Raw genomic sequence first — 27557 nt, 5'->3', positions numbered from 1 at the left:
GATTTATGGGAATTTTTTAGGAAGTTATATGGAAAAAGAATATGCTATGTGATAAATCAAAGTAGCCACTTAGAATTTAAAATGTTTCTGAATGATAAAATAAAGCAAATCATCTTACATAAACCAAACTTGTAACTGGTCAAATTCTCTAATGCACCTATTGAACAAAGCAGGAATCCTAGAATTTAAGGATAATTAAGAAATTCATTATGGGGAAGCTTTGGGTAAGACCACACCTAATACCTAATAATTTCCAGTGGGAGTCTTGTCTATTTTTAAGCACCTCTACACTGAAAGAGATCCTACAGTCATGATAAATAATCACACACATGTATTTTTTGAACCTACTACATCCTGAAAATGGTCAGGAAGAAAGGAAGAACAAACATATACAGGATTGTCCCTGTTCTCAATATATTTACAGTTGAAATGAAGACATACATGAAGCATGTGCATAAAAAGCACAATCCACTGTGATGTCAACACTATTAAAACTTGGAATAAAGATGCTTAACACCTCTACTTTGGATTTCTCAGAATTAAGTGGGCCTGGTTTTAAAGGAACAGAAGACCAAAGATAATACAAAATTGGGAGAATGATCATTTCAGGCAAAATCATAAATAGGTATAGTATAATTTTTTAGGTTTTAATATATTGGAATAGCTAGAAGTAAATACCTGAAACTACCGAAGTCCCACCCAGTAGCCTTGACTCTTGAAGACAATTGTATAACAATGTAGCTTACAAGAGGTGACAGTGTGATTGTGAAAACCTTGTGGATTGCACTCCCTTTATCCAGTGTATGGATGGATGAGTAGAAAAATGGGGACAAAACCCAAATGAAAAATAGGGTGGGATGGGAGGCAGGGGGTGATCTGGGTGTTCCTTTTTTATTTTTATTTTTTATTCTGATTCTGATCCTTTCTGGTGTAAGGAAAATGTTCAAAAATAGATTGGGGTGATGAATGCACAGCTATAAGATGGTACTGTGAACAGCTGACTGTACACCATGGATGATTGTATGGTATGTGGATGCTTCTCAATAAAACTGAATTAAAAAAAAAGGTATAGTATACAAAGAAGGAGAAAGGAAAGAACAAATAATTAGTATGTCAGGAATGCCAAGGAGAAGAATGTGTCTGTAGAATAAAAGCCTCGGAGGTGAGTAGAGTTGTAAGAATTATAAGGAACTGAGTGGCTGAGATGCTGTATTTACAGACTCAAGGATAAAGGTGCAGCAGAGCAGAAGAGTTCTGAATTTAAGAGAGAATAAAAGGATGTAGCCATGTTTTCATGGCTTCATTGAAAATGATACTTTTGGGGAAATTATTGTATATCTTCTGATAGATTGGTATAGGAAGAGAGTAATGCCAGGGAGACCAAGTTTAGAGGTACTCCTCTCAAAAAAGAGAGGGAATGAGGACAAGGCTAAGGAGGCAAGCGAGAAAGGGAAAGGAGAGGGACAGGGATGCCACAGACTAAAAAAGTTCCTGGGCAGAGCTTTCCCTTGTAGTTAGTATGAATTCCTCTTGAATTAAATTTTATTTCTCTTATCCTGTCCTCAGTAAAACTACACCTATGATAAGTTTTATTCAGAGAGACAGGAAATACACCAGAAATACAAGTATTTGACCAGAAAGATATTTTACCTACTAATAGCACTGTAACATTTAAAGTTAAAAACCCAACAGGGAGTGAGAGAGAGACTTTGAGGAGAGAAATGTTTGCTTTTTGCTCTGAGGAACCATTCCTGACCCATGGAGATGAGCTGTTCTACTTTGCCCTCAGCAGCTGTGTGTGGGAATCTGGACTGGGAGCAGCCGGAGTGCTGCTTCCTGCCACCCTGGCTGTCACCCGTGATGACTAAAGTGGTTTCTTTTCTCTTATATCCTTTATTTCCCGTAACTCAGTCTTTCTGTTCCACGTAGGAGTCAAAAAAAAAAAGAGATCAAACCCAGAGGGCTAAAAGACCAAGGTACGTGGGCATGGCAGCAGAGCTAAAAATAGTCACAAGAGTCCAAAGTAGAACCCCAGAGTGTTCCAGAGAACTGTTTCTCTGTTTCTCCCACTCAGACGCAGCATTACAGCTTCCTCATCTCCTCAGAATCACATGTGTACAGCCTAAGGACAGCTTGAGATGCTCCTAGGGTTGTGCCATGCAGGAAATCTCTTCAGATTCAGAACTTATGCCACACCACCCACCCTCTGGGTGATCAAAATGGGCATGCGATGTTACGGATCTCACTAGCACATGTGAAAATTCTCTTTGCTTACATGCCGTCTCTTATGGAAACTCAGTATTCGTTTCCTAATAACAAATGAATGCAGCTCACCTCCTGGAAAAGAAAGGTACTGTCCCTTTTTAAAAATGGGATATTTATATGTTGGAGTAATCAGTTTTCAAAAAAAGGCTTTGGTTTAACTAAAACACTCCTGAACTAAATACACCTTTTAAGTAAAGAGCAGTTCATGATATCCTATGGTGGAACAAAGTATAAATTTTTAGTTATTTCAGAGTAAGCTTTAAATGATGTTTCAAAAGTGCTATTGTAACCTACTTATAAAAGTAATGTATTAACTGTATCTTATCTGTATTTGTTTTTCCCCAGAATTTATCCTTGCATTTTGAACATATTACTGTCAAGAATATGGAATTATCCCATATTATCATTATTTATATCATAATATATCATATATTATTATATTGTGTGATATATAATTATGTATGTATCAACAATATGGATTAATTGTGGAATTATTAACTCCTTACTCCCATTGAAGAGAGATGTTTATCTCAATATTTTAAAAACAACTAACATGTACAGGATAGAAGAACTAGAATTAATGTAATTTACAGAAGGCCATTAGTACCTCTCCCAAGGAAATAAGCCATTAAATCTAAACAGATTTTAATAAATCTTACACCTGACATCCTTACTTCCTCTCCTCAATTTCTCCCACCTCAAAGAGGCATTTTATCTACCTGCACTGAAAATATGTTGCTTTGGAAAACACTTCTTCTCTACCTCTTCCCTATTCGTTGACACTGGATGCTCCAGATGACTTTGTACTTACATTGTGCTTTGCTGTTCTCAAAAAACATTCACACCTATGATACCATTTCAGCCTCAGGCCAACCTTATAAGGCAAGCATTCAAGTCAAGTGTTATCATATTTCACAGATAAGGAAGCTAAGGCAAGAGCACTGAGGGATCACAACCCTCAATCGTGGCTACAGAAACCTACACTAATTCCCACACTTTGACCATCTCTCTCCCACCAAACCCAGTTAGACACCAAGACCTGTGGATTGTACCTTCTTAATATTTCCAATCATGCCGTCTCCTTTTCTTTCCCCAGTTTGGCTAGGGTCCTCGGTGTCTCTGGTCTGGGTCACCGGGCCTCCCACCTCCCTTCATTTATATCCCACACTCTTTGCACCAGTGATCTTCGCAAAGCCCAAACCTGAGCACATCATACCTCCTCCCCTGTTTAGGACCCTTTTGACTCCTTACTGCCCACAGGATAAAGTTGAAGAGGGCAGCAAACAAAGCTGGCTGCAGTCTGGAGCCTCTCTGGCTTTTAACCTCTCACCATTTCCTCTCAGAGCCCTCCGCAAACACTGCTCACGTTTCAACATTTAGCTCAAAAACCTTCCCCAGTCCCTCCACTCTGCCCTGATGCTGACCCCTCCCTTTTTTATGCTCCTCCCCAAACTGTAACATGTTGATACCTGGCTTGTTGTAAAATTATGAATGTACTGTTGTTAGCTTGTCTTCCTCCATCCTTAGACCACAGGCTTCGGGAGGGCTGTGTCAGGTCTTAACACATCTCTGAATTCCTGGGAAGGTGTTCATGCATTTACTGTAAGCACTAATTTTCGTTGAACTGACACTAGAGGTCAGGTCTCTGACTTCTAGCCAGTGCCTTTAGACACCAGATAGTATAAACAGCAACAGGAAGTATTTCACTTGGAACTCTTGGAATTGGGAAGGCTGGCATGGGAAAGGCCAAATGTTTTCTGTCCGAGTCCAGATCCCATTCCGGCAACCTTAACTAAACCAGTAAGGGAGGGTTTTTTGAGAGGCAATGGCCTGCCCTTCCAATTCTTCCAGACAAAGATCAGACAAATCTGTCCCATGAAGGTCGTGGGTAAAAAAATAACAAAATAAAACAAAACAAAACATTTCCATTGAGGAAGCTTGACTGTTTCTTCCCACGAAGCTGGGTGGAAGGTAGTTAGGAAGATGAATGATCTCGTCATGACTTCTGGGAGGGGCCATAAAACCTCAGATTGCTTTACTTTGTTGAAGTTTAAAGGGCAACATTAGACATTACAGAATCCAAGAAACTGGAAGAAAACAAGATTGCTATTCTTCATTTTATACCTTCTCCAAAATGGGTACGTCTCAAGGAGAGGAATCTGTACTCTGTCATCTTGTGACTTCTCAGGAACAGCCCAGAGCACAGTTTCTAGAATTTTCTTCATAGGAGATGCTTATTATAGTTCAGTGTCCTCATAAGAGCCTGGGTTTTCCCCACCTCCACACCAGCTCTTCCCTCTCACAGCATGTTACAGAGATGCACTGCTCGGAGCTGCTTTGTGTCATACAGAACTCAACTTTAGATAACAGGTTTTGGTTTTTATTTTTTCTTCCTTCCATTTTTAAAAGCTTTAGGTAAAGGAGCTTGAGGAATATAAGCATTTTTTATGTGACCAGAGAAGCTAGGTGTGGTTGACCAGACAGTGCTAATGTTTGAAAATCAGTCATGGGTTACTGCTGGATTTTATCTGAACAATTCAGAGTCGTCTGCTTTTGGGGATTAATATGAAATTACAACATGGCTGATGGGGTAATTAAGGATACTGACTTATTGTCATAAATGATAAAAAAACTTTAACATTTATGAAAATTTTACAACATATACAAAAGTAGACAGAATGGTATAAATCTCTATCCACCCATCACCTGGCTTGAATGATTATCTTCTCACTGCCAACCTGGTTCCATCTATAAACCTGTCCACTCCTACCTCCTATTTATTTTGAAGCAAATCCCAAACAACAGTCTCTCTTCATCAATAACTATTGTAGTATGGAGCTCTAATAGATAAGGATTCTTAAACCACACAAAACAATACCGATATCAAACCTAAATTAGATTAACAATTGTAATTGATATAAATAAAATTAGTGAAATTGAGCTGTTCTTCAGAGAAGGTATCAGTATTATACATTTGTGTTAAGGACTGGAATGGAATAAAGCATCTCTAGGCACCTGCCAGATATCTGAGTCTCCAGTACAGTACCTGGGAGAGTCGGCTCCCTGCACTGGTCCATATGGCTATTGCCAGTATGGTCAGAAGAACCACCCACTTTGATTTCCCCAGGTGCCCGTGTCCAGTTTCTGTTGGGGTCTAGCTGCTCTGGCTACCCTGGGGGGAGGAATAAACAGAAATGGCATTCCTTTAACTCCAACACCTGGGCCAGATTAAGGCTTCCTTGGGGATGTAGGAGAGTGACTCCCAATTTCACGGGTCAACACGGAACAGAATGTATCTATCAAACTGGAGGTGTGAATGCTGTGACTCCAGGTGGGATGGTGTAGCTGCACCTGTATCCTACCCGTGCAACACGCTGCTTCTCTCCAATCTCCCCCTGCTGTCACCCAAGGGACAGCCCTGAGAGAAACCTGAGTAGCAGTGGACACAAGTGGCGATGCGACAGCTAAGCTGCCCATTTCCTCCGGTGCATCAAGGCCATGTGCCAGCGAGGCCTCAACCTGTGGTGACATTCGAGACCGTCTGCACTTACACACAGAAATGCTCACTTGTCTTTGAGAATTTGCAGGGTTAAGTTAGACCTTCTGAGCACAAAAGAGTAACAATTCTGTACTCATAAAAAGCAAGAGGTACGTGGCTTTGAAACCAAATTCAGACTTCTAGGGGCAAAGGTCGGCTCTCTCAAAAGTATTAGAGTCTCAAAAGGAGTTCGTCAATTATAAACACATTCCACAAATGGTGCCTGCCCCGTTATCCTTGCAAGAGGTTCTTATCAACACTTAGAACAAGAATCTAAAGAATTTGGTTCATGAGAAAAGCTTGTATGTAACAATAATTCTCATCCTTTCCTTAAATGGCTTCAGATACCAAGCAGGCAGATGCATTTAGAAAGGGCACAGAGAAAACGTCTTTTCTAACCTGAAGTTCCCTTCAAGGCCAGCTTGGTTATAAGGTAACGTATGTATGTATGTATGTATGTATGTATAGTATAGGTTGCACAACAGTGGTAGACAGTGGGGGTGGTCTCTTTCTTTAGTGTCCCTGAAGGCCTTTACCACCACCCCAGTTCACCCTCCAGCCTCCCCCCCACCATGCACTCCACCTCTATTTCTTTGGAATAATCTTTGAAAAGGGAGGCTGGATTGGTGGCAGAAGGGGAGTGGGGGTGGCAGTGTTGGCAGGCGTCTACATCTTTCACAATTTACTGTTTTCTGTTATGAATAGAAGGAGGGGAGACAGCAAAGGTATTGTGCAGGGAAGTTATCAACTATGTCAACATCACTGGGGGAGGAGTGGATGGCTGGGTGAATGGTGTCTCTGAAGACAGGAGAAGAGAGATATGAAAGAGGATGTGAGAGGCCTCTGAAGCCTCAAGGTTTGGCCTGGACGGGCCTTGTTCTCTTTTAACTAATTAATGGTGCTGTGACCCCATTACAGAAGTACTCAGGCTGAAACAACACTTACCAAAAGCAGGGCCGGGAATACGCAGAGGGTCGAAGGCTTTTTCTCTACTCTGCAGAGGGACATTTCAGGTGTTTGAGCCGGAGTTTCTGGAAGATCAGTCTGAGAACTCCACATGTCAGTGGTTCTCAAAGTGTGGCCTAAGGACCTTCCATGTCAGAACTACTGGGGCAGTGAGGGGAGCTTGTAAAAATGCACATTCTTAACACCACCTCAGATCCTTTTAAGATGCAAATCTTATACCCACTAAAATCTTGGAACTCGGAAGAGTGTCAACCAAGCCAAGGTTACTGGGCCAAGTAGGAAGCAAGCCATTTACTTTTGTTACTCTCAGCTAAAACTCTTACAAGGGGACTGGGAGACAGTGGTAAATTTATCAGCACAAACCAGGACTACTGGAAAAATAATTCAAAAGACGACCCCCATTAATGATTAATCTGTAGTGCTACCATCAGGAATGAAGTTTCTATATTGGTTAAACTCACTCTCCAAAAACAAAATATAGACCACAACTGTTTCCTCTAGGAGATGTAATTGCTTTATTTTTTGCTTTGATCTGTGGTTGCTAAGGTTTTTACAATGAGCCTTGATGCCTCTTTTAATAACAAATGTTCACTTGTTTTAAAATTCTTTAAATAAGAGAAAGAGAAATAGGGACTGCATTTGATTTTGAGCCACCAGTTATGCATGACATTTAAAGTAGAGATTATAAGGTATTTAGAGAGGGATTTTGAGAATGACATTCACTGAAAAATCTAGAAGCTTTAAAATTCATAAATTTGAATATGCCTTGGAAAATGCACTTTAAATAGGGTTTTAAATAGGGTTTTGAATCATTTTATTCTTTCAAAATTATGACTGATAAACATATTCTTTCAGGTGAAGATGCTGAAGATGAGGTTAATAGGTAAATGTGCTGAATTCAAATCCTATCCCTGGTTTTTCACCTGGCCTTCGGCTAAACTTCCTGTCCAAGTGTCTTCATACACACACACACAAATACACACACACATCAGGGATAATAATTTCTTCTTTCTTAGGAGTTTGTGAACTAAATTCATAGATGCTTTACATAAGAACACACACACACAAACACCAAAACAAGGTTGGAGAAAACTTGTTTAAGCAGAAAAAAAGAGTTCTGATTCTACTGAAAATTTGCAATGCTAGGGAAGAGAGATTTGAACAGATTTGAGTATTAGATTTGGGACATCTAAAGCTGTCACATTTATCAAGAGGATTCTGTCTCTTCTGTTTAGCACTAAAATGCCAGGAATGCAGAGGCATATTTTATTAAAGCCTCTAACAAGTTGGTTCACATATTCCTAAGAAAACCTTCATAGGATAGCTCTTCTCATTAGAACTTGTTTAGACAAGAAATGCAACCAAATGCAACCTCAGGGCCTCCATCCGTGGTTAGAAAAAGTGTGTATCTGTTTTACTAAAAAGGCTTTACATAAGGACCATGCAATGGTATTTCAGAAATGTTGTTGTCGCCAGCATTATTGCTTATGGTCCTCCCTTGCGGAACATAATCAAATGGCCCAGATAAAGGGAAGGGGTATGGGAAAAGGAGAAAGGTTGGGAGATGCCCACTGATTGCTGTTTGAACACCTGCATACAATTTTAAGAATATTAAAGGCTAGGAAGATAATCTACAAACCAACGTTAGAGTGACACAGTAGATGAGTTGCCCTGGGCCAGTACTGAAGTCAGTCCCAAGCAGCTTGCTTTAATCCTTAGCACCCATGGAGGCTGTAGTTTTCAGCAATCCACAGTCCACAAACTTTATGACATCTGTGCACCCAATTTCACGGTATAACCAGGGACCTAATTTCAGGGTCAATAATTAGAACACAGAAAATTGCCTTCAGGTTGTTACATTTCAGATATTCAAGCGTCTAAAAGGCATTCCTTTCCTCCATAAAGCAGATCTAAACTTAAGTATATAAATGGTATATATATATATATATATATTTAAATTTTTTTTATATTTTATTTTGAAATAAATTCAAACTTACAGGAACAGTTGCAAAAACAATACAAACCCCATACACAGAACTCCACTCCAGCATACCCTGACCTCCCTCCCCTGATACCCCATCCACCAACTTTAACATCCTGTAACACCATCATTTCTTTCTTTCCCTCCCTTTCTCCCTCCCTCCCTATCATCCATCATCTATTGCTCTGTCTTCTGAACATATGAGAGCAAGCTGCACACATCTTTGAACAAATAATATAATTCACATATACATTTCCCATGAACAAGAACATTCTTTTATGCAATCTCATTAAGTGCAGCTAAGAAGTTCAAGAAATTCAACACTGATACAAAGCTTACATTCTATATTTCCTTTTTTTTTTTCTTATGTCCCATCTGTGTCCCTTTGAGCCTCCTCTTCTCCACCCTCAGATCCCATTCAGGATCACCCTTGGCATTTAATTGTCATCTATTTAGACTGTCTTTTTTTTTCAATTGTGGAGACACATATACAGCCTAATCTTCCATTCCAACCCCTCCCTAGCATTCCATTAGTGGGATTAATCACATTTAGAATGTTGCAATGTTATCACCTTCCCACCATCCATTACTAGAAATTTCCCTTCACCCCAAACAGAAACCCTACACTCATTTCTTAACTCCCCATTGCCCCTTCCCCCACTTCTCAGAACCCCTACTCTACTTTTCATCTCTATGATCATATTCTCTGATACTTTCTGTGTTTACCATGGGGCTTAAATTTAACCTCTTAAATCTATAACAATCTTCTTTCTCTTTGATACCAACTTAACTTCAATAGGACACATAAACTATGTTCCTATACTCCACCATTCCCCCACCTTTATGTAGTTCTTGTCAAAAAATTACATATTTTACATTGAGTCCAAAACCACTGATTTATCATTACAGTTTATGTATTTTAGATCCTGTAGGAAGTAAATAGTGGAGTTACAAATCAAAAATACAATAGTATTGGTATTTATATTTACCATGTGATCTTTACTGGTAATCTTTATTTCTTCATGTAGTTTCAGTCAATTATTTAGTGTCCCTTCCTTTCAGCTTGCTCAACTCCCTTTAGCATTTCTTATAGGACTGATCTACTGGTGATGAAGTCCCTCAGCTTTTGATTATCCGGGAATGTTTTCATCTCCCCCTCATTTTTACCCTCCAGGTGTTTGTGAATTCTCCAAGTCTCTGATGGTTATTGACTTCTATTTGTATTCCATTGTGGTCAGAGAATGTGCTTTGAACAAATTCAAATTCTTTTTTTTTTTTTTTTTTTTTTTTAATTTATTGAGGCTTGTTTTATGTCCCAGCATACAGTCCATTCTGGAGAAAGATCTGTGATCACTAGAGAAGAATGTGTGTCCAGTGACTTGGGATGTAATGTTCTATATATGTTTGTTAAATTTCTCTATATCTCTCTTTCCTTTCTTTGTTTCTCTGTTGGTAGGGCTCCCTTTAGTATCTGAAGTAGGGCAGGTCTTTTATTAGCAAAATCTCTCAGCATCTGTTTGTCTGTGAAACATTTCAGCTCTCCCTCAAATCTGAAGGAGAGTTTTGCTGGATAAAGCATTCTTCGTTGGAAATTTTTCTCTCTCAGAATTTTAAATATGTCACGCCACTGCCTTCTCACCTCCATAGTGGCTGCTGAGTAGTCACTACTTAGTCTTATGTTTCCTTTGTATGTGGTGAATTGCTTTTCTCTTACTGCTTTCAGAATTTGCTCCTTCTCTTCAGTATTTGACAGTCTGATCAGAATATGCCTTGGAGTGGGTTTATTTGGATTTATTCTATTTGGAGTTCTCTGGGCATTTTGCTTTGTGTATTTATATTGTGTAGAAGGTTTGGGAAGTTTTCCTCAAAAATTTCTTTGAATACTCTTTCTAGACCTTTACCCTTCTCTTCCATTTCTGGGACACCAATGAGTCTTAAATTTGGATGTTTTACATCTATCATATCCCTGAGATCCATTTCAATTTTTTCAAATTTTTTCCCCATCCTTTCTTTTGTTCTTTCATTTTCTGTTCTGATGTCCTCAAGGACATTGAGTTGTTGTTCAACTTCCTCTAATCTTGTATTATGAGTATCCAGAGTCTTTTTAATTTGGCCAACAGTTTCTTTTATTTCCGTAAGATCTTCTATCTTTTTATTTACTCTTGCAATTTCTTCTTTATGCTCTTCTAGGGTCTTCTTCATGTCCTTTATATCCTGTGCCATGCTCTCGTTGTCTTTCTTTAGTTCTTTGATTAATTGCGCCAAGTATTGTGTCTCTTCTGATCTTTTGATTTGTGTGTTTGGGTTTGGGGTCTCCATATTGTCTGGTTTTATCATATGCTTTAAGATTTTCTGTTGTTTTTGGTCTCTTGGCATTTTCTTTGCTTGATAGAGTTCGTTTGAGTTGTAAAAAATACCAATCTGATTTTTCAGAACTACAACTTGGTGGTGTACACTTTCTCTAACTAACCAGCATATGGCATCTGTGAGTCACCTATTCCCCTCAAGTCGGTCCTCCCCAACTTTGTCTTTGTGGTGTGTGGGGATCTGGTTCTCGTGCGGTTCAATTGGTGCACTAAGTTTGGGTGTGTTGTTGGTGCTGTCTGCCCTGAATGTGGGGCATGTGTCTGGGTGGTTAGGGAGGCAGGGCAGTTTTAATAATCAAACTTCCCAGGTGTTCCCGGAGATTTAAGGCTGTTGCAGGAGCCTAAGCCTTCATTTCAGTCTTGCCACAGATTGTCTCTGCTGCTGACCCACAAGTCCTTGGTATTGGTGTAGGGTCCCTGGGATTTCCGAGAGGGCCCCCCTTCCCAGACGTGCTCTTCTAGGACCTCTGCTGAGGGAAGGCTGTGCCACGTCACAAGTGTGCGCTGGCCCACCAGGGAAGCCCTGGGCCGCCGGGCTGTGCAGGGGCATTCCCAGCCTGATGTAAAGATGGTCGAATGGGACGTGTTTATTTCCCAGTTTTCGCACAGCTCCGCCTTCCCAGCTCCGGGACAATTAGCTGTGGGTGCACTAAAGGCTGCTGTCCACAGCCAATATTGTGGCATGTGCTTGGTGCTGTGGAGAAGACTCCCCATCACATTGGGTTTTTTGGCACGGCTCTGGGCTGTGGGTCCGGCACCAGGCAGGCGTGTCCCAGCCCGCCGGGGAGATGGCTGCAAGGGGCGCGGTTTCTTTCTCCTTTTTGCTCCCCTTTGCTCCCCTGGCCCCAAGACAATCAGCAATGGGTGTGGGAAGGGCTATCCTCCATGCCAGACACCGAGGCTATGGCCCGGCCTGCTCCTGCTGTGCTTCACTGCGCGGTTCTCACCGTTGTAACTATAGTTGCTCCTGGGTTTCTTTTTTTTTAAAGAACTAGTCCATCTCCAAACACCAACCCATGGTTTCCCCACACCGCAGTGCAGCCGCCGGACTTTCAGCTGGCTCACTCACTTGTTTCAGAATGCAGACTCCTGGTTTCCCCAAATTCACGGTCCCTGTGGATTTAGCAGACCTTATCTGACTGGTGCATTGCTGCAACTGGTGTTCTGGGTTACTTTCTGGTTTTTATCTAGTATTTTTCATGGAGGTGTTTTTTTGCCCTGTCTCACCTAGCCGCCATCTTAGGTTCTCCTTCTATAAATGGTATATTAAATAAAGTTATTTTTATTTTATCTGAAATGAAAATGCAGATTTTTTACTTCTCTTGAATTGTCCCTCAAGGGGGGTGAGGTGGAGTATGTTTTACTATAAGAATAGCTATAAGAATAGCTATAACTGCTGAGGAAAAATCATTGTTGATGCCTGATCTAGAAATAACATATTTAATAGGGTAACTTGATGTCTTTTTTTAAAGGGTTCAAATTTTGTTGGATTATGAGGTTTATCTCATAAATCCTTTATTAATTCCTCTTTTTGTCACTGAGAAAATAGAATGCCAGAATATTTAAGAGATTGGGTGAAGCATGTATAGAATACTTGACCCCAAATGAAATTCATGTCTACAGTGACTTTAAATTGTTCTAATTAGGATTGGTTTTGAGGTCTCTTATCTCCTTACCAAAGCAATAGTCCCTTAGAATCATAATGCAAGATATAAATTGAGTCCAACCCCAAAGATCTCATTAAATTGTACATTTTGGTAAAATATATATATTTTTCTCTGCCATGATAATACATGCTTACTTCAGAAAATCCAAACAATACCAACATTTATAAAGAGGGGGAAAAAAAAATAACAACCCAGTAACAAAAAAACAAAATACAATTTAGAAAAAAAGTCCCTTTTTTTTTTTTTTTTTAAACATTTTGGTGAACATCCTTCAAGGCCTATCTCAATGAGGAGAAATATGGATATAGGATTTTTATAAACTAGGATCATGTTTTACGTATTTTTTGCAATTTTTAATATCAAATTTATTCTAGAGATCATTCTACTTTAACGAATAGAGATAAATGTTATCTTTCATAAATAATGTAGAGTAGCCAATTCTGAATATAGTTCATTAACCCAATCTGGTACTGATGGGCCTTTATGGTACATTATTGTTGTTTTTTATCATACACAATTTTTTGTTTTGGTCAAATCTATTAACCTTTCCCTTTATAACTTCTGGATTTCATTTCATGTAAAATAACATCTTTTTTACTTCAAGATTATATAGTTCCTATTTTCTTCTAGTAGTTTTATGTTTTATTTTAATGTTTTAGTACTTGATCAATCAAGAACCTATTTTAATGTGGAGTGAAGTAGGTTCCAATTCTCATTTTTCCCCAAATGTCTAACTAGTTGTCTCATCTTCTGCTCAGGTGCTTGAAAATGCCTCCAGACATATTTAGATTTCCTTCTGAACCTCCATTAGGATAGCCTAAGCGTCCATCATGATCATCTATGAGTTTATCTTTCTATCATTCACATTTAGCCTGGATATTCTTGCAGGCTTATTCTTTCAGAAAAATTTTAGAATCGTTCTTTTATGAACGAAGAAAGTCTTCGGGATTTTGTTTAGAGTTGCATTGAGCTTATAAATTTAAGGAATATTAAGTTTTCCTTTTAAAGAAGGCAAACCTTTCCATTTACTCAAGTTGTCTACTTTGGTAGTGTATGGTTTCATTTTACTTAAGTCCTATGAAATTTATTTCTGGGTATTTTATCTATTACTTTATTTTTTTAACTTGTTAATGTTGGTAAGGAAAGTATTGATTTTCATGATTTTTCTGGTAATATGCCAACTTACCAAATGCTTGTTCTAATTGGTGTGTTAGTTCCCTTGAGTTTAAAAAATAAAATCCATTTTCACCTATACTAGGCATACAGAAAGTACAGCCTCCTGAGGCAGATGCCTTTAACTTTCCATATTGCCTTCATCCTCCGACATACTGGTCACTTCTCCTTTCTTGAGGGCTTTGACACCAGGATTCCACGTGGATGGCATCCAACAACCTGGCTTCAGCTCCAGTGACCTTTACTTCTACTCCACATAATCACTCATGGGCAATGTCTAGTTTTCATCATTGCTCAGATAGCACCACACAGAAATCCTCATTGTCCACATGATCTCTCTCAACTCCACTATCTGCCTGTCACCTCCTATCCTTCCAATTCTCACCTCTCACCATTCCCATGCTTTCCATTCTCAGAGACAGACATCAAGCCTTGATATTTCCTTGTTCTCCTAGCCTATTAATTGCTTCTGGACTTTACTTATTTCCTGAGGCAGCTCAGACCATATGATTGGTACTCTCAGTTTCGAATCATGCAGTCCTTCTGCCACACACACTCAGCATGAGCACACCAGGATCAGCCCTGAATTAGCCTTTCTAACTTCTAATGCCTGGGTTAGATGTGGGGGGTTCTGGAGTCAGCAGCCCTTATTGAGGATTGGTGCTTCTACTGTGAGCTGGGTCTTTAACAGTCTTCTGTCATCTTCCTCTCCTAAAGTCCTCACTAGTATTCCAGACATTCATCACACTCCTGAAGCCCCTAACGGAACACAACCCATCTCCTCTAGATGAAAGGGGCCATGTTCAAGCTTTGTTAAGATAACTGAAGCCACCAGGCAAGAGTAGATGTGTGTCTTCCTCTGACTCACAGTTTCCTGTATCTACATCTACTGCATCTATACATTTTCTCCAGTTTCAGAAGACAAAGTCTCTCTCCTATTCCTGTTCAAGCCCATCATTTTCTCACACTGCTGGGCTTATTTTTTATCAGTTATTTCACCTTTGTGCTACAGGCTTGTAGGGTTCTTGCATCTAATAAACAAAACCTTCCTTCCATCTCCCTTCCTACCTTCTCCACTCTCTTCACTTCTCAGCTAAGCCTCTTAGTCTATACCAGTCTATGAATGCTGTGTCTGCTTCCTCATTTCCCATTAATCCAGCCTAATGCAGTCTGGCCTCCATTCCCATCACTCCACTAAAATTTCTCTGGCAAAGTTCTCCTGTGCTTTTGTTCCTTAGCACCTTTGTGTTCTCTTCTTTGGACCTTCGTCCCAACAGAGACTTTTTCCCAGGTTTTGTCTTTGGTCCCTTACTGTTCTCTTCACTGGAAAATTCCATCCACTCCCATGATTTTAACTGTCACTTACAGGCTGACACTCCCAAATCTATCTTCCAGCCCTGGCCTCCCCCACAATCTCAATTTTTATAAAAGTAAACACATCACCTCAATACCCCAAATCTCCCTTTCCTCCCATGTTTCATGGCTTAATTAATGGCATCACAGTCCTTCCTGGAGAGAGAAACTTAAGAGGCATCCTAGCTTTCTCCTTCTGTCAATCCATCACCTGTTCTTTCCAATTTTATCTCCTCAACATTTCTCAAATCTGTTCTCCCTATCTCTCCCCCCCCCCATATTTCCTGTTAAAACAATCTTATCTGGATGATTTTAAGCCAGCTAATCCCTGCTTCCTGTTTTGCTCCCCAACAACTCTCTTAGACTCCGCCACAAAAATTATCCCTAAAAAAAATCTCAAACCTGACAGCAACACATCCCTGGATAGAACACATCGTTGACTCCCTGTCTTACGGGGAAGTCCAAACTCCTCATGGCATAAGAGGAACTCTCTGACCTTCTTTGAAACTACTGCTCCTGCCTCATATATTGGTACTCAATATTATACATTTTACGTTCTAGTAATATTAGTTCTCCACACTCATCAGGCTGTTTTGTGTGGTTGTGTGTTCATTTAGTCTATTCCTTCTGCTTAGAATGACCTCTCCACATCCCTCCCCTTCTCTTTCTCTTTCTGACTAACTACTTTTCCTCCTTCAAAATTTATCTCAGCTATCATTTCCTCTAAGTCTTCACTTAGTCCTCACCCTGGGCTAGTTTCTTCTTTTCTGTTATCTTTTAAATGCCTGTACATATTCCCATTTATCATGATAGACTGAAATGCATATTTTCTGTCATATAAGATATTGCTCAAATTACTGTGATATCTGCTACATGTTCTCGAGGGCAGGGCCCATGTTTAATACATCCTAATATCCTTATAACATAGTATAATGCCTGGCAATATTAGACCTCAAAAATGTTAAATTCAATAACTGATGTAAGAAAAGTACTTTAAAAAATATAAAGTGCTTTAAAATTGTTATATAATTATTAAGTTGAGGTGGGATGCCAGTATCCCTTAATATTCCCTGATCTCATTTCTTTTTTTAAAATTAACTTTATTTTTCAAATAAAGGAACATTTCCAAACAAAACAAAGCAAAGAATAGGAAAAACAAATATCCTGAAATTATTTCATTTTTGAGGAAAAAGTCTTTTCAACTTTAAATTGTATTCTGTAATCAAGTGAAATATATGATTATTTCTAGACGTTAAGTATACCAGAGGCTTTCAACCCCACTGATAATGAATTTGGTCACCATTTGTGTTATAGGTTTAAATTAAGTTACCTAATTAAACAGATCTACAATGACAAGTTGAGAAGGCATTGTGCCCTGATGAACTGCAACCAAAGGGCAAGGTAGTGGTGTCTGAATGTAATGTGATTGTTGAAAGGTATTTATAAACGACTAAGAGAGTCTGGGTTTGCTCTCAGCTGCAGTCCTACCTTTACTGGGTATAAGTTTACCTAGGAAAAAAAGAAAAAAAAAAAGAAAAGAGAAGAAAAGAAAAAGAAAAAGCCAAACCAAGTAAGAAAGCAAAGATTCTATTCATATTCAAAAAGCTTTCCTCAATTTGTTCAGTTCAATGTCTGATAGAATTCTTTACACAAAAGCTTTAGAAGAGCACCGTTTCTTCAAAGACTCAGACTCTTCAAGTTGGAAGGTATCTAACAAATCAGCTCACTCAACCTTCTTTCTTTACAGAGGAGGAAACTGAAGACGAGAGGAGAATTACTTCCCCAAAGTTACAAAGAGTCAGCAGTAGAGTCAAAGCTGGAAATGAAGCAAAGAGAGTCAGGCAAGGAGGAGAATTCCAGATATAAAGCTCCAAGTCCTTCCCCCTTCCACTTTTCCTTCCATTCCTCCCAGCCCCAACTAGTACAGCCACACAAGACCCCTAAGTGCTCATCAAAAAGCATGAACTTGAACTTTCAAGATTCCTATCCTGTTCTTCCCTCTGCCTGGAATAATTTTCTCCCTCCCTTTGAGGCCAAATTCTTTCTTCTCCATCAACCTCACTTCAGACATCACCTTTTACTTCTGTTTACCTCAAGGAAAACAACTTGCCTACATCTCTGTTCCCACAGCATTTAATAAATACTGTAGCATTCTTATCACATGGTATTAGCTATGTGTGTGTGTCTCCCTCCTCTCATCAGACTGGGAACTGCTAAAGGGCATCACACACATTTCATTTAGCCTTTTGTTCCCCGCGAAGAGTAAGCTACATAAATGCTTGTTGAATTAAACTGGATTTGAGGAAAATGAAGACATATCACCCAAAAGGGACTGCACAAGACAGTACTACCATCAAATCTCAGATAAGCTGGCTATGTAATACTCATATGCTGATAAGTACATTCAGAACAAAAGTCATAAACAGGGAACAGGAAAATATGCTTGTCCTTTAATATGCTCAGGGACTTCCCAGGTTGTAAACCAATCAGTTCACAGATACTAACTGTGACATTTTGACAAGATGGAAAGCTTAATGCTAGAGGAAAGATAGGAGTAGTGCCTTGTATACAGTGAAAAAAGTCCATTGGGAGGGAAGGGATCTAAAAAAAATGTAATTTGTGTATAAATTCCCATAATATGTAATGAAGTAGAAGGTAGAACAAGGACATTGTAATTTATAAACCTTAATTTTCTTCACTATCTAAACTCATGGAAATTTTTTCAAAAATTATATTTTGCATAACACAGAGAGTACACTCTTCAAGAACAAGCCTTATCGTATATTACATTTGCATCCTCAAAGTATTCTTTTGATGCTTATGATATGCCAACACCTAGCTGGATATTTTACAAACATTGAAAAATGATTTTAGGATAGAATAATAACTGTAAAATTTTCCTGTTTGCAAACAAAGTAATAAACCTAAATATAGAAGTGTAAAAACTGCTTTGTATCATCAGTATCTCAGTCTTATTATTTTCAATCACATCTTGGTTTTGACCAAAATTGATCTTATCCATAGAGTAATTTAAAGGTAATTAAACTATGCTTATCCACCTTATTCATGAAATTCAGCTCCAAGTAACTTAGTGTTAATTCCAAGCATTGAACTCCCTCTCAAAGGAAGAGGATTTGCCAACCTTATGACTATTCAAAGAATGGGCTCCAGACTTTGAAAGTAACTCCACGGGAAGAATTTCAAAAAGATTTTGCATAATTGCAGAATTGTTGGAAAAGCTTTTGGGTTCCTTCAGTAACTACTTTTGAAGAGACAACATTCACAATAACATTTGTTGTTTTTAAACAAACCAGCCTTATTACTTTATACAAACACTCTACACTTGAGCAAAGAAGAACCCAACTATGGTTTTTAAAAATTGGAATCTATGAATGGTTGCTCTTCAAATCAAAGTGTAAAGCTGCAATCAAAAAAACAAATCTCCCTAGTTTCAGGTTTGAGCACAGAATGAATACAGATGTATCCAGAGAAGTACATGTGGTTGATAATACAAAATCCCAGTGCTCAATCCCTTTATCTGGTATATGGACAGATGAGTGGAAAAATGGGGACAAAAATTCGATGAATAGGGTGGGATGGAGGGATGGAAAGATTTAGGTGTCCTTTTTTGCTTTTATTTTTATTTTGGAGCAATGAAAAGTTTCAAAAATTGATTCTGGTGGTGAACACACAACCGTATGATGGTGCTGTGAATAACTGATTGTACACTATGGATGACTGTAGGGTGTGTGAATACATCTCAATTAAACTGTATTTTAAAAAGTAAATGAACAATGGGGGGAAGAGGAGAATGGGATGTTTTGGATGTTCTTTTTTATTTTCATTTTAATTTTATTTTTTGGACAAAGCTTGTCGTGATGAAAGCACAACTATATGATAATACTTTGAACAACTGATTTTACACTTTGAATGATTGTATGTTATGTGATTATATCGCAATAAAATTGCATAATAAAAAAAAAATTGGGAAAAATACCCCAGTGCCCAACTGACTGCTAAAGGTTCTCTCTCTGCCTTCTCCATAGAGCATTGGAAACCCCCTCAATGCTAGAATTATACATTGGAAATGGTTACATATTCTACATTTGAGAAAACCAACCTATAGGAGGTAAGAAATCTACTCAGGGATATATAGACACTTAGTGGGAGGCACTTTGCTTTTCCTAACATCCAGTGAGACTATAATTTAGTGATTTTAGGACACTGGTTCAGTGTCCTGAATTTTGGATCCAACACTTTTAAGAACTTGGGCAAGTCGCTGTGTTTCTGTTTCCTTCTACATAAAAGGGGATAATTGTGCCTACCTCATAAAATGTATATATATAAAAGCACTTTGAACAGTACATAGTAATTATATTACCTCACCTCATGTAAACTTTGGTATTTCCTGAAGCCACCTGGTCTCTTCTTTGAAAAAAGATCAAATCTCAAACATTCCTTTTACCTACTCCATTTTCCTTAGGGGCAAAGGCCTTTTCTTTATCCTGGTTAGCATGGTGCCCAATACACAGAACTATTTAGTAAATGTGGTTGAGTAGAAAAGTAAATCTCTGTGGTCATTATGAACTTGCAAATATTGTCTTTCTCCTAGCTCATATTATGTTGGTTATTCTCTCATCACATAAGTTCTGATGAAAGGCCTGATATTTTGTGATTTCAGAATTTGAGTTTGGAAAAGGTTCTGTGATTCTTCGCAAAGTTTTCAGAAAAGATTCTGATCAAATTAGGAACAAACTTAAGGTATTACATCAAAACTGTTCCAACTTTATATAATATGGAACTTTATTATTAAGAGGGGGAAGACAAATATATTCTGGACATGTTCATATGTGGACATATGTTATAAATGTTATATAAAGCACCCAGCAGAATATTTAAATTGTTAGAATCATATAGGGGGCTGTTTTCCAATGAATTATAGAAATAATACAGTGATGATAAAAGTTGTTATAAATTAGTAGTTCTTTATCACTCTTGAAATACAGCAACTCACACAATATACCTTTTGCAGTGGTATCTCTTGGAATTTCAAACCAAATAAGATTTCTATATTAATAATTTTTCTCTTGTTTTCAGATTAGTAAGGCATGGCCTAAAATGATAAATATATTTTTGATCAAAGCAATATAAAATAGCTAACTACTTTTCAGGTAGGAGAATTTGAGATTCCTATATGACCTCATACGACTACTAAATTTGGGTAAATTATTAACCCACACCACTATACACCAGAGGTTTCCAAATAATTTGCAGTCTCACGAGATAATTGTTTTCAGATTAAAATCCTTAATAGTAAAGGACAAAGAAATTAGCATATATCTGAGGTTTTTCTCAGTTTTTAACTCACTATTCAAGACAGAAGACATAATTTGAAAAATCTAGAAGATAACAACTATAGATATAATATATACCTGATACATTTGGACTTTAAGAAAACACAAACATTTATACACAGATTAGTATCTCCACTAGGAAAGAAGAGGCATGGCAACCACTCATCTCCTTGCCTGAGACTTCATGGACAGAATAGGGCACAGCTTGGGGAGAGGGGACGGGGACCACCTTCCAGGAGAGAAGAGGAAGGTCACATAGGCTAAGGATATATTAGCATTTTTCCCTTTCTCTTTTCAATTGAATTCAATATTATTTCCCCTTTTCTTTTTCCAACTCTCTACTGTTCTCCCATTTTCTTACTCATTCTCTCCAACAATACATTTCCATTTTTCCACCTTGGTTCCTTCCCTTTCTAAATAGGTCCCACTGCCACTGTGACCTCCATCAGCTGCTCAGAGGGTGGTCCAGATATTGCTACCTCATCTGATTAGGGGCCTTCTAGGATCATTCAATTAGAAGAGGGGAATAGAAGAGATAAGAAGAAAATGTACAGATAACATATAGCTTGGTCAGAAGTCAATCCCTCCATTTAACACTAGGAGTCCACCTTGCTAAGGTAAGAATACTGTGTTCTGATGGATTTGTTTATTAATGATAAAGTCATATAGGTCACTTTACTGGTAGGTAACTATTCTGCAAATTAGCTTAGAAAAAGGTTTATGAGAATAATGTGTGCTGTTTATTGACTTCTTATATCGCAGTCAAGTACTAAACAATGACACTTAATCTGCATGACAGCCTCATGATGGACAATACAGTAACTTTTTTAAAAAGGCAGACAATTTAAGCTCAAGTTGTAGCTGCTTCAATAACAAGTCCAAACACACTTACATGTATATTGGAAGTTGGACATTTGAAGGAAAAGGAAAACAAAACAACAACTAAAAAACTTGACATTGGTTTTAAATGGCAACAGCATTTTAAAAACAACAACAACAAAAAAAAATTGGTAAGTGATTACCCTTGGGACAAGGAATTGTGGAGCGGGAGACAGGAAGAAGGCCTTCACTTTTCATTTTGTAGGTATCTCTAGTATTTTAATTTTCTAACCGTATACATACATTTCTTTTTAAAAATGTCAATGCAGATGGGGAAGTTTTGGTCTGATTTTTTATTTCTTCTTTGTATTGCTGTTATAAAAAATACTAATAAATGTTATATGCAAAAGTTTAAGAGGTTATTTTTAAAAAGCGCCCAAGAATCAAAGCCTGATTTACCTTTGACATTGTAGCGTGGGGAGTTATCAAAATCTTCAGTATGAAAGTCACCAAATCAACAGACACAGATATTTATTATGTTATAAAGTTTAAGACACTGATTCTGCTTTTAAGATGCTTACAGTCTTGTTTCCTCTGCTATGTGAAAGCCTTTTTTCATAAATCTACATCATGGGTCCTTAGACACTGCTGGTGGGAATGTAAAATGGAATGGTGCAGCCACTTGGAAACCAGTTTGATAGCGTCTCAGAAAGTTAAACATAAAATTAACATACGATTCAGCAATTCCACGCCTAGGTATCTACCCAGAAGAAATAAAAGCATATGTCCACAGAGGTGATGAAAAAGTTGGGGTAATGGATGTTGGTGATGGTAGCGCAAGATTGTGAATGTAAATAATACCACTGAATTGTACTTTTGAAAGTGGTTAAAATGGGAAAGTTAGATTTGTAGATATGTTACTAGAATGAAGTTTAAAAGTTTTGAAAAGGTAAATTTAGACAGATAGAAAGCGGATCACTGATTGACTGGGGGTGGGAATGAGGATTAAGTATCAAAATGGGCATGAGGGATCTCATTGGGGGCTAAAAATGTTCTAACACTGATGGTGATTTAGTAACTTGGTAGTTACTAAAATCATTGAATTGTACACTTGAAATGAATATATTTTATAAGTAAAATATACCTCAATAAAGCTGTTAAAAAAATCTGCATCATGGGGCATCACACCCCATTATGAAATGTGGGGACTTCTGGCACACACTGAGAGACCAATGAGAGTACGTTAATTAGTCTACCTTAGGGAACACACTTTAAGTTGGTTCTGCTTCTCTTCTAAGGGCAAATAATGAAACTTAGATTTGGATGATAACACCATTCTCCTAAAGGAGAAAGAAGCAATCATTCATGTGAATGAACAGGACTTTCTCTCCAGGAACAGTGCTTTATTTCATTTGAAAATGTCTGAAGTGCCAACACTGAGCATTGAAAGAATTAGAAAGGTGTTGAAGAACAATTCTGTCGGAATTTAGCAACTGAAAAAGCTCAGCAGTTTAAAGATGAAAAGTCAAGAGAAAGTTCAGCGCCAGGAGACAGGATTGAGAAATCAACGGATGGTGAACAGAAGTATTGTACAACAGATGTGATAATACCAAATTATTAATATTTAAGTGGGTTGAATTCTATTTAGTCTAACATTTTTTGTTATTCCCTCCAACCCCCACGCCACAGCATGACCCTGACCCTTGGCACTGAGAACTAACATGGCTACAGTTTGTGGACGGCTGACAATACACCAGGCACTAGGCTAAGTGCGTTTCTTAGGTTTCTCATTTAAATTCAAAACAAGCCCACATGAAACAGCTGACTTCATCTCTTTACAGTTGGTGCAACTGAGGCTTAGGGTCATAATTAACTTGCCAGGGTCATACCACACTAGGAGATAGGGAGCCAAAATTTAAATCCTAGTTTACTAGAGCCTGTGTTCTTAACACTCTATGTACCACCCTGATAAATCAGTAATTTTCTATGATATTATCCTCTGGTCATAAGGTTGATTTGGTTCACTATATTTCTTTTCAAAACATTTCAAACCAGAACATGTTGTTTATTTTTCTCCATCTTTTTAAACTTCTCCATTGATTATTTTATTTCAACATAATTTTTAAATTTTCTATTATGTTACATGTAATTTTTTCTTACTACATTGAAGTTTATATTAAAATGTGAACAAGGTCTGTCAAATTTGAGGCCCTGGAAATTAAAAATACACACAATACAAATGTACAAAAGTATGGATGTACAGATACATAGATAATATAAAAAATAGGGATTCTCTTGCTAAATGGGAACTTTCAAAGTTTGAAGTTAAGTAAGCATTAACAAATTGAACTATACTCAATAATTATTTGCTTTTTCTCTTCTTACTTTCAATCCAAGATAAATTCCCAACTCCTAACCTTTACTCTGTCAAGATCCCCAACATGCTATGCACACAGGCAGTACAGCTTGGTTGATAAATGCTTTCCCTGCAGGCAATTTATTTCTACTTGCATTCATTATTTAAAGTCAAAATATGTCCCTAAAATCATTACTAATTCTTGAGATTATCAGAGAGCTTTTAAGGTAAATACTTATGTTGTCCACATCTACCCTCTTGTTCTCCATAAATACGGAGTTGAATGGATTTCTTTCATTCTTAAGGCCCCAGTTATTAAAGTTCAAATGTTAAAAATTCAAATTGTACAAAACTTTATGGCAATGCTATACTGTAATTCATCACTTGAAGCATAATCAAGAGCATGTTAGCTCAGAAATAATTAGCATTAGTTTTAGTTACTTGTTGAAATTCATTAAAAGTAACCAGGCCATTATTATATTAGGTCCACAAGAGACTTAGAAATATAAATGTGTCTCATAAAAATATGCGTCAAAAAGAGATGGGCTTTGTTAGAATTGTCTATGTGTTGCAAACATAAAATTCAGAATGAAAAAGGAATGAAAGTGGAAAAATAGGATTTCAAGAGAAAATATCACTTTGGTGATCAGCAACCTCCTCTTCTAGCATAAAGATGAATAAATAAGACACAGTTCTTGGGCAAGCAAATGAACCTATAATTTCTAACTCCTCATGATGGAAAATTTGATTAAGAAATATGAAGAGTAGAATTTCCCCTAAGATAGTCAAGCTGAATGTCAGCTATGAGCATATGATATCACTTAATTAGAGCCACCGGGGTCTTCGTCTCCACAGTTCACCAACAGATTGTTATTGAAGTGATTATTTGCTTGCCCCTCTAGGAAATTCAATAACAAAAAATGTGATCAGACTTTACAATCTATTTAGAGGAAATATAATTAATGTACACTGGGTTAGTGTGCGAGTTAATATACGTTAAGAACTTATAAAAATACTTTGTACATACTAAACATTTGATAAATGTTAGTTGTTAATTAATAGTAGTAATAGTAGCAGCAGGTTCTATGAGGGTGACCAAACATACAAGGAGAGAGCTGATAAGGAAGAGATGAATGTGGCCTGGAGTGAAAAGAGAAAGCTTTAAATAACGGAAAACTTGAGTTGATTTCTAGAGGAATAGAGGAAACTGATTAAGCAAAAAATAGAGGTGAGGAGAAGAGAAGATGAAGGGGAGACACCAACTACCACTCCTTAATATGTTTGGCATACCTGTTCCTTATTTCTTTTACATATTACCTCCTAAGTATAGGACTGCTAGCATGATAGGCTATCAATGATGTTCATGTTGACTAGTATTAGGAAATGAGGTTGAAATGGTCTATGTGTGGTCAGATCATTTAGGATCTTAAAATCTTGGCAAAGGCTCCCCCCTACGTGGGATCAGACACCCAGGGGAGTGAATCTCCCTGGCAACGTGGAATATGACTCCCGGGGAGGAATGTAGACCTGGCATCGTGGGACGGAGAACATCTTCTTGACCAAAAGGGGGATGTGAAAGAAAATGAAATAAGCTTCAGTGGCAGAGAGATTCCAAAAGGAGCCGAGAGGTCACTCTGGTGGGCACTCTTATGCACACTTTAGACAACCCTTTTTAGGTTCTAAAGAATTGGGGTAGCTGGTGGTGGATACCTGAAACTATCAAACTACAACCCAGAACCCATGAATCTCGAAGACAGTTGTATAAAAATGTAGCTTATGAGGGGTGACAGTGGGATTGGGAAAGCCATAAGGACCACACTCCACTTTGTCTAGTTTATGAATGGATGAGTAGAAAAATAGGGGAAGGAAACAAACAGACAAAGGTACCCAGTGTTCTTTTTTACTTCAATTGCTCTTTTTCACTCTAATTATTATTCTTGTTATTTTTGTGTGTGTGCTAATGAAGGTGTCAGGGATTGATTTAGGTGATGAATGTACAACTATGTAATGGTACTGTAAACAATCGAAAGTACGATTTGTTTTGTATGACTGCGTGGTATGTGAATATATCTCAATAAAATGAAGATTAAAAAAAAAAATCTTGGCAAAGGAAACTGTGTTTTGTTTTATTAGGTAAGTTGTAGGTTATGCAGAAAAATCATGCATAAAATTCAGGGTCCTCATATACCACCCTACTGTTAACACCTTGCATTAGTGTGGTATATTTGTTACAATTTATGAAAGAACATTTTTATAATTGTACTATTAACAGTAGTCCATCATTTACAATAGGGTTCACTGTTTGTGTTGTACAATCCTATGTTTTGTTTTAAATTTTTATTCCAATAACATACATATAACCCAAAATTTCCCCTTTTAACCACATTCAAATACATAATTCAGTGTTGTTAATTAACATTCACAATGCGCTACCATCACCACCATCCATTACCAAAACTTTACAATGAACCCAGATAGAAACCGTACAATTTAAGCATTAACTCCCCAAGGAGCCTGTTTTTAAAAGTAGGCCATGGAGGGCCATCACTGATTCTGGAACAGGGGAGAAGGGATAAATAAAATACAGTGCAGTAGTATCAACAAGTTCAGGCTCTAGAGTTAGGAGCCCTGGGCTTGTCATATTAACTGTGTGACCCTGCCTAGTTGCTTAACTTGACAGAACTTCAATGTTCTTATCTGTAAAATGGAGATAACAACAGTTCCTACTTCTTTCAGTGTAAAAATGCAGTAAAGTATTGAGCACACTGTCACATAGCAAGCATTCTCAGTAATTGCCAGCTATAATTACCCAGAGGGTTTCCGGTGAGAAAGCCTATGTGGCTGTGTTACAGGTATAAAGGAAATGGGGAGGAAACTGCCATGCTAACACGTAAAAGAAAATGCCCATTAAGAAACCTGGACTTCAACAAGACTTTGAGCTTAGCGATAATTATCTGTTATGAAGTTCAGAACAGAAAAGTTAAGCTGGGTTTCTAAGCACAAAAATTTGGCAACCTAAAATTGATTTCAAGTATGGAATTATCACATCAGTATATCATTGTGATAATTTACCTTCCTTCCTCCTAAAATTACTCTTATTTTGATAATAAAGCAAGAGTTTAAGAGCTCAGAAGAGAGTGTCTAAAATCTCAGATTTATTCAGAAGTGATCTGAGTAAGTTCTGGAAATTACCACTTGGTAGGAAAAAACAAGACCCCAATCCTCCCCCCCAAAAAAAGCAAGCGTTTACCAAAGACTGCCAAATAGGTAAACATCCTAATTGTAGTGGAGACTCAGTTATAGGCAAAACTCTTTATAGTACCTTGTCTGAGTGTTTAATGTGGCATTGGCCATGTGTCCCTTGAAATAAAATAATATATATATGTGCACTCCCTGCCAATACTTCCTCCCCCTGCCCCAACTCTGCTCTGGATGGTCCAGAAAGGCAGACACCAAGTCCCATTTACCCTTGTCTTCCCCACCACTATTGAACAAAGAGTAGGCTTTCCAATATTTCTTGAACTGAAATGGATTTGTGAAACTGGTTGGTACAAATGGTGGGCTGTGTAGGGGACCTTGAGCTTCACTGGGGTTAGGCTTATTTTCTACACACTAATTTTCCCATCAGCAAACAAATTTCGAGTTAAAAAATTCAGTCTAAACACTACAGTAGAGTTTTTCAATCAATCAAAATGACGTCCTTAACCAAGGATTCAGAT

The 27557-nt window shown here is 37.9% G+C and overlaps 1 protein-coding gene across 4 annotated transcripts in view; it reads right to left on the bottom strand.

Moving 5' to 3' along the window:
• GRAMD2B (GRAM domain containing 2B) overlaps nt 1–27557 on the bottom strand; it is a 114462-nt gene that overhangs the window by 36756 nt on the left and 50149 nt on the right. Inside the window, exon 1 of one of the 4 annotated variants that reach the window (XM_037801158.1) lies at nt 6749–6909. The exons of the other annotated variants lie outside the window; for them this stretch is intronic. The gene's annotated coding sequence lies outside the window, so the exon portion shown is untranslated. Of the gene's footprint in view, nt 1–6748; nt 6910–27557 lie in introns of those variants that run through there. 4 annotated transcript variants of the gene reach the window in all.

The sequence above is a fragment of the Choloepus didactylus genome, chromosome 13, assembly GCF_015220235.1.
Source record: "Choloepus didactylus isolate mChoDid1 chromosome 13, mChoDid1.pri, whole genome shotgun sequence".
NCBI classification, from domain to species: domain Eukaryota; kingdom Metazoa; phylum Chordata; class Mammalia; order Pilosa; family Megalonychidae; genus Choloepus; species Choloepus didactylus.
The sequence above is the reverse complement of the archived record's forward strand: the minus strand, read 5'-3'. Positions and strand labels throughout refer to the sequence as shown.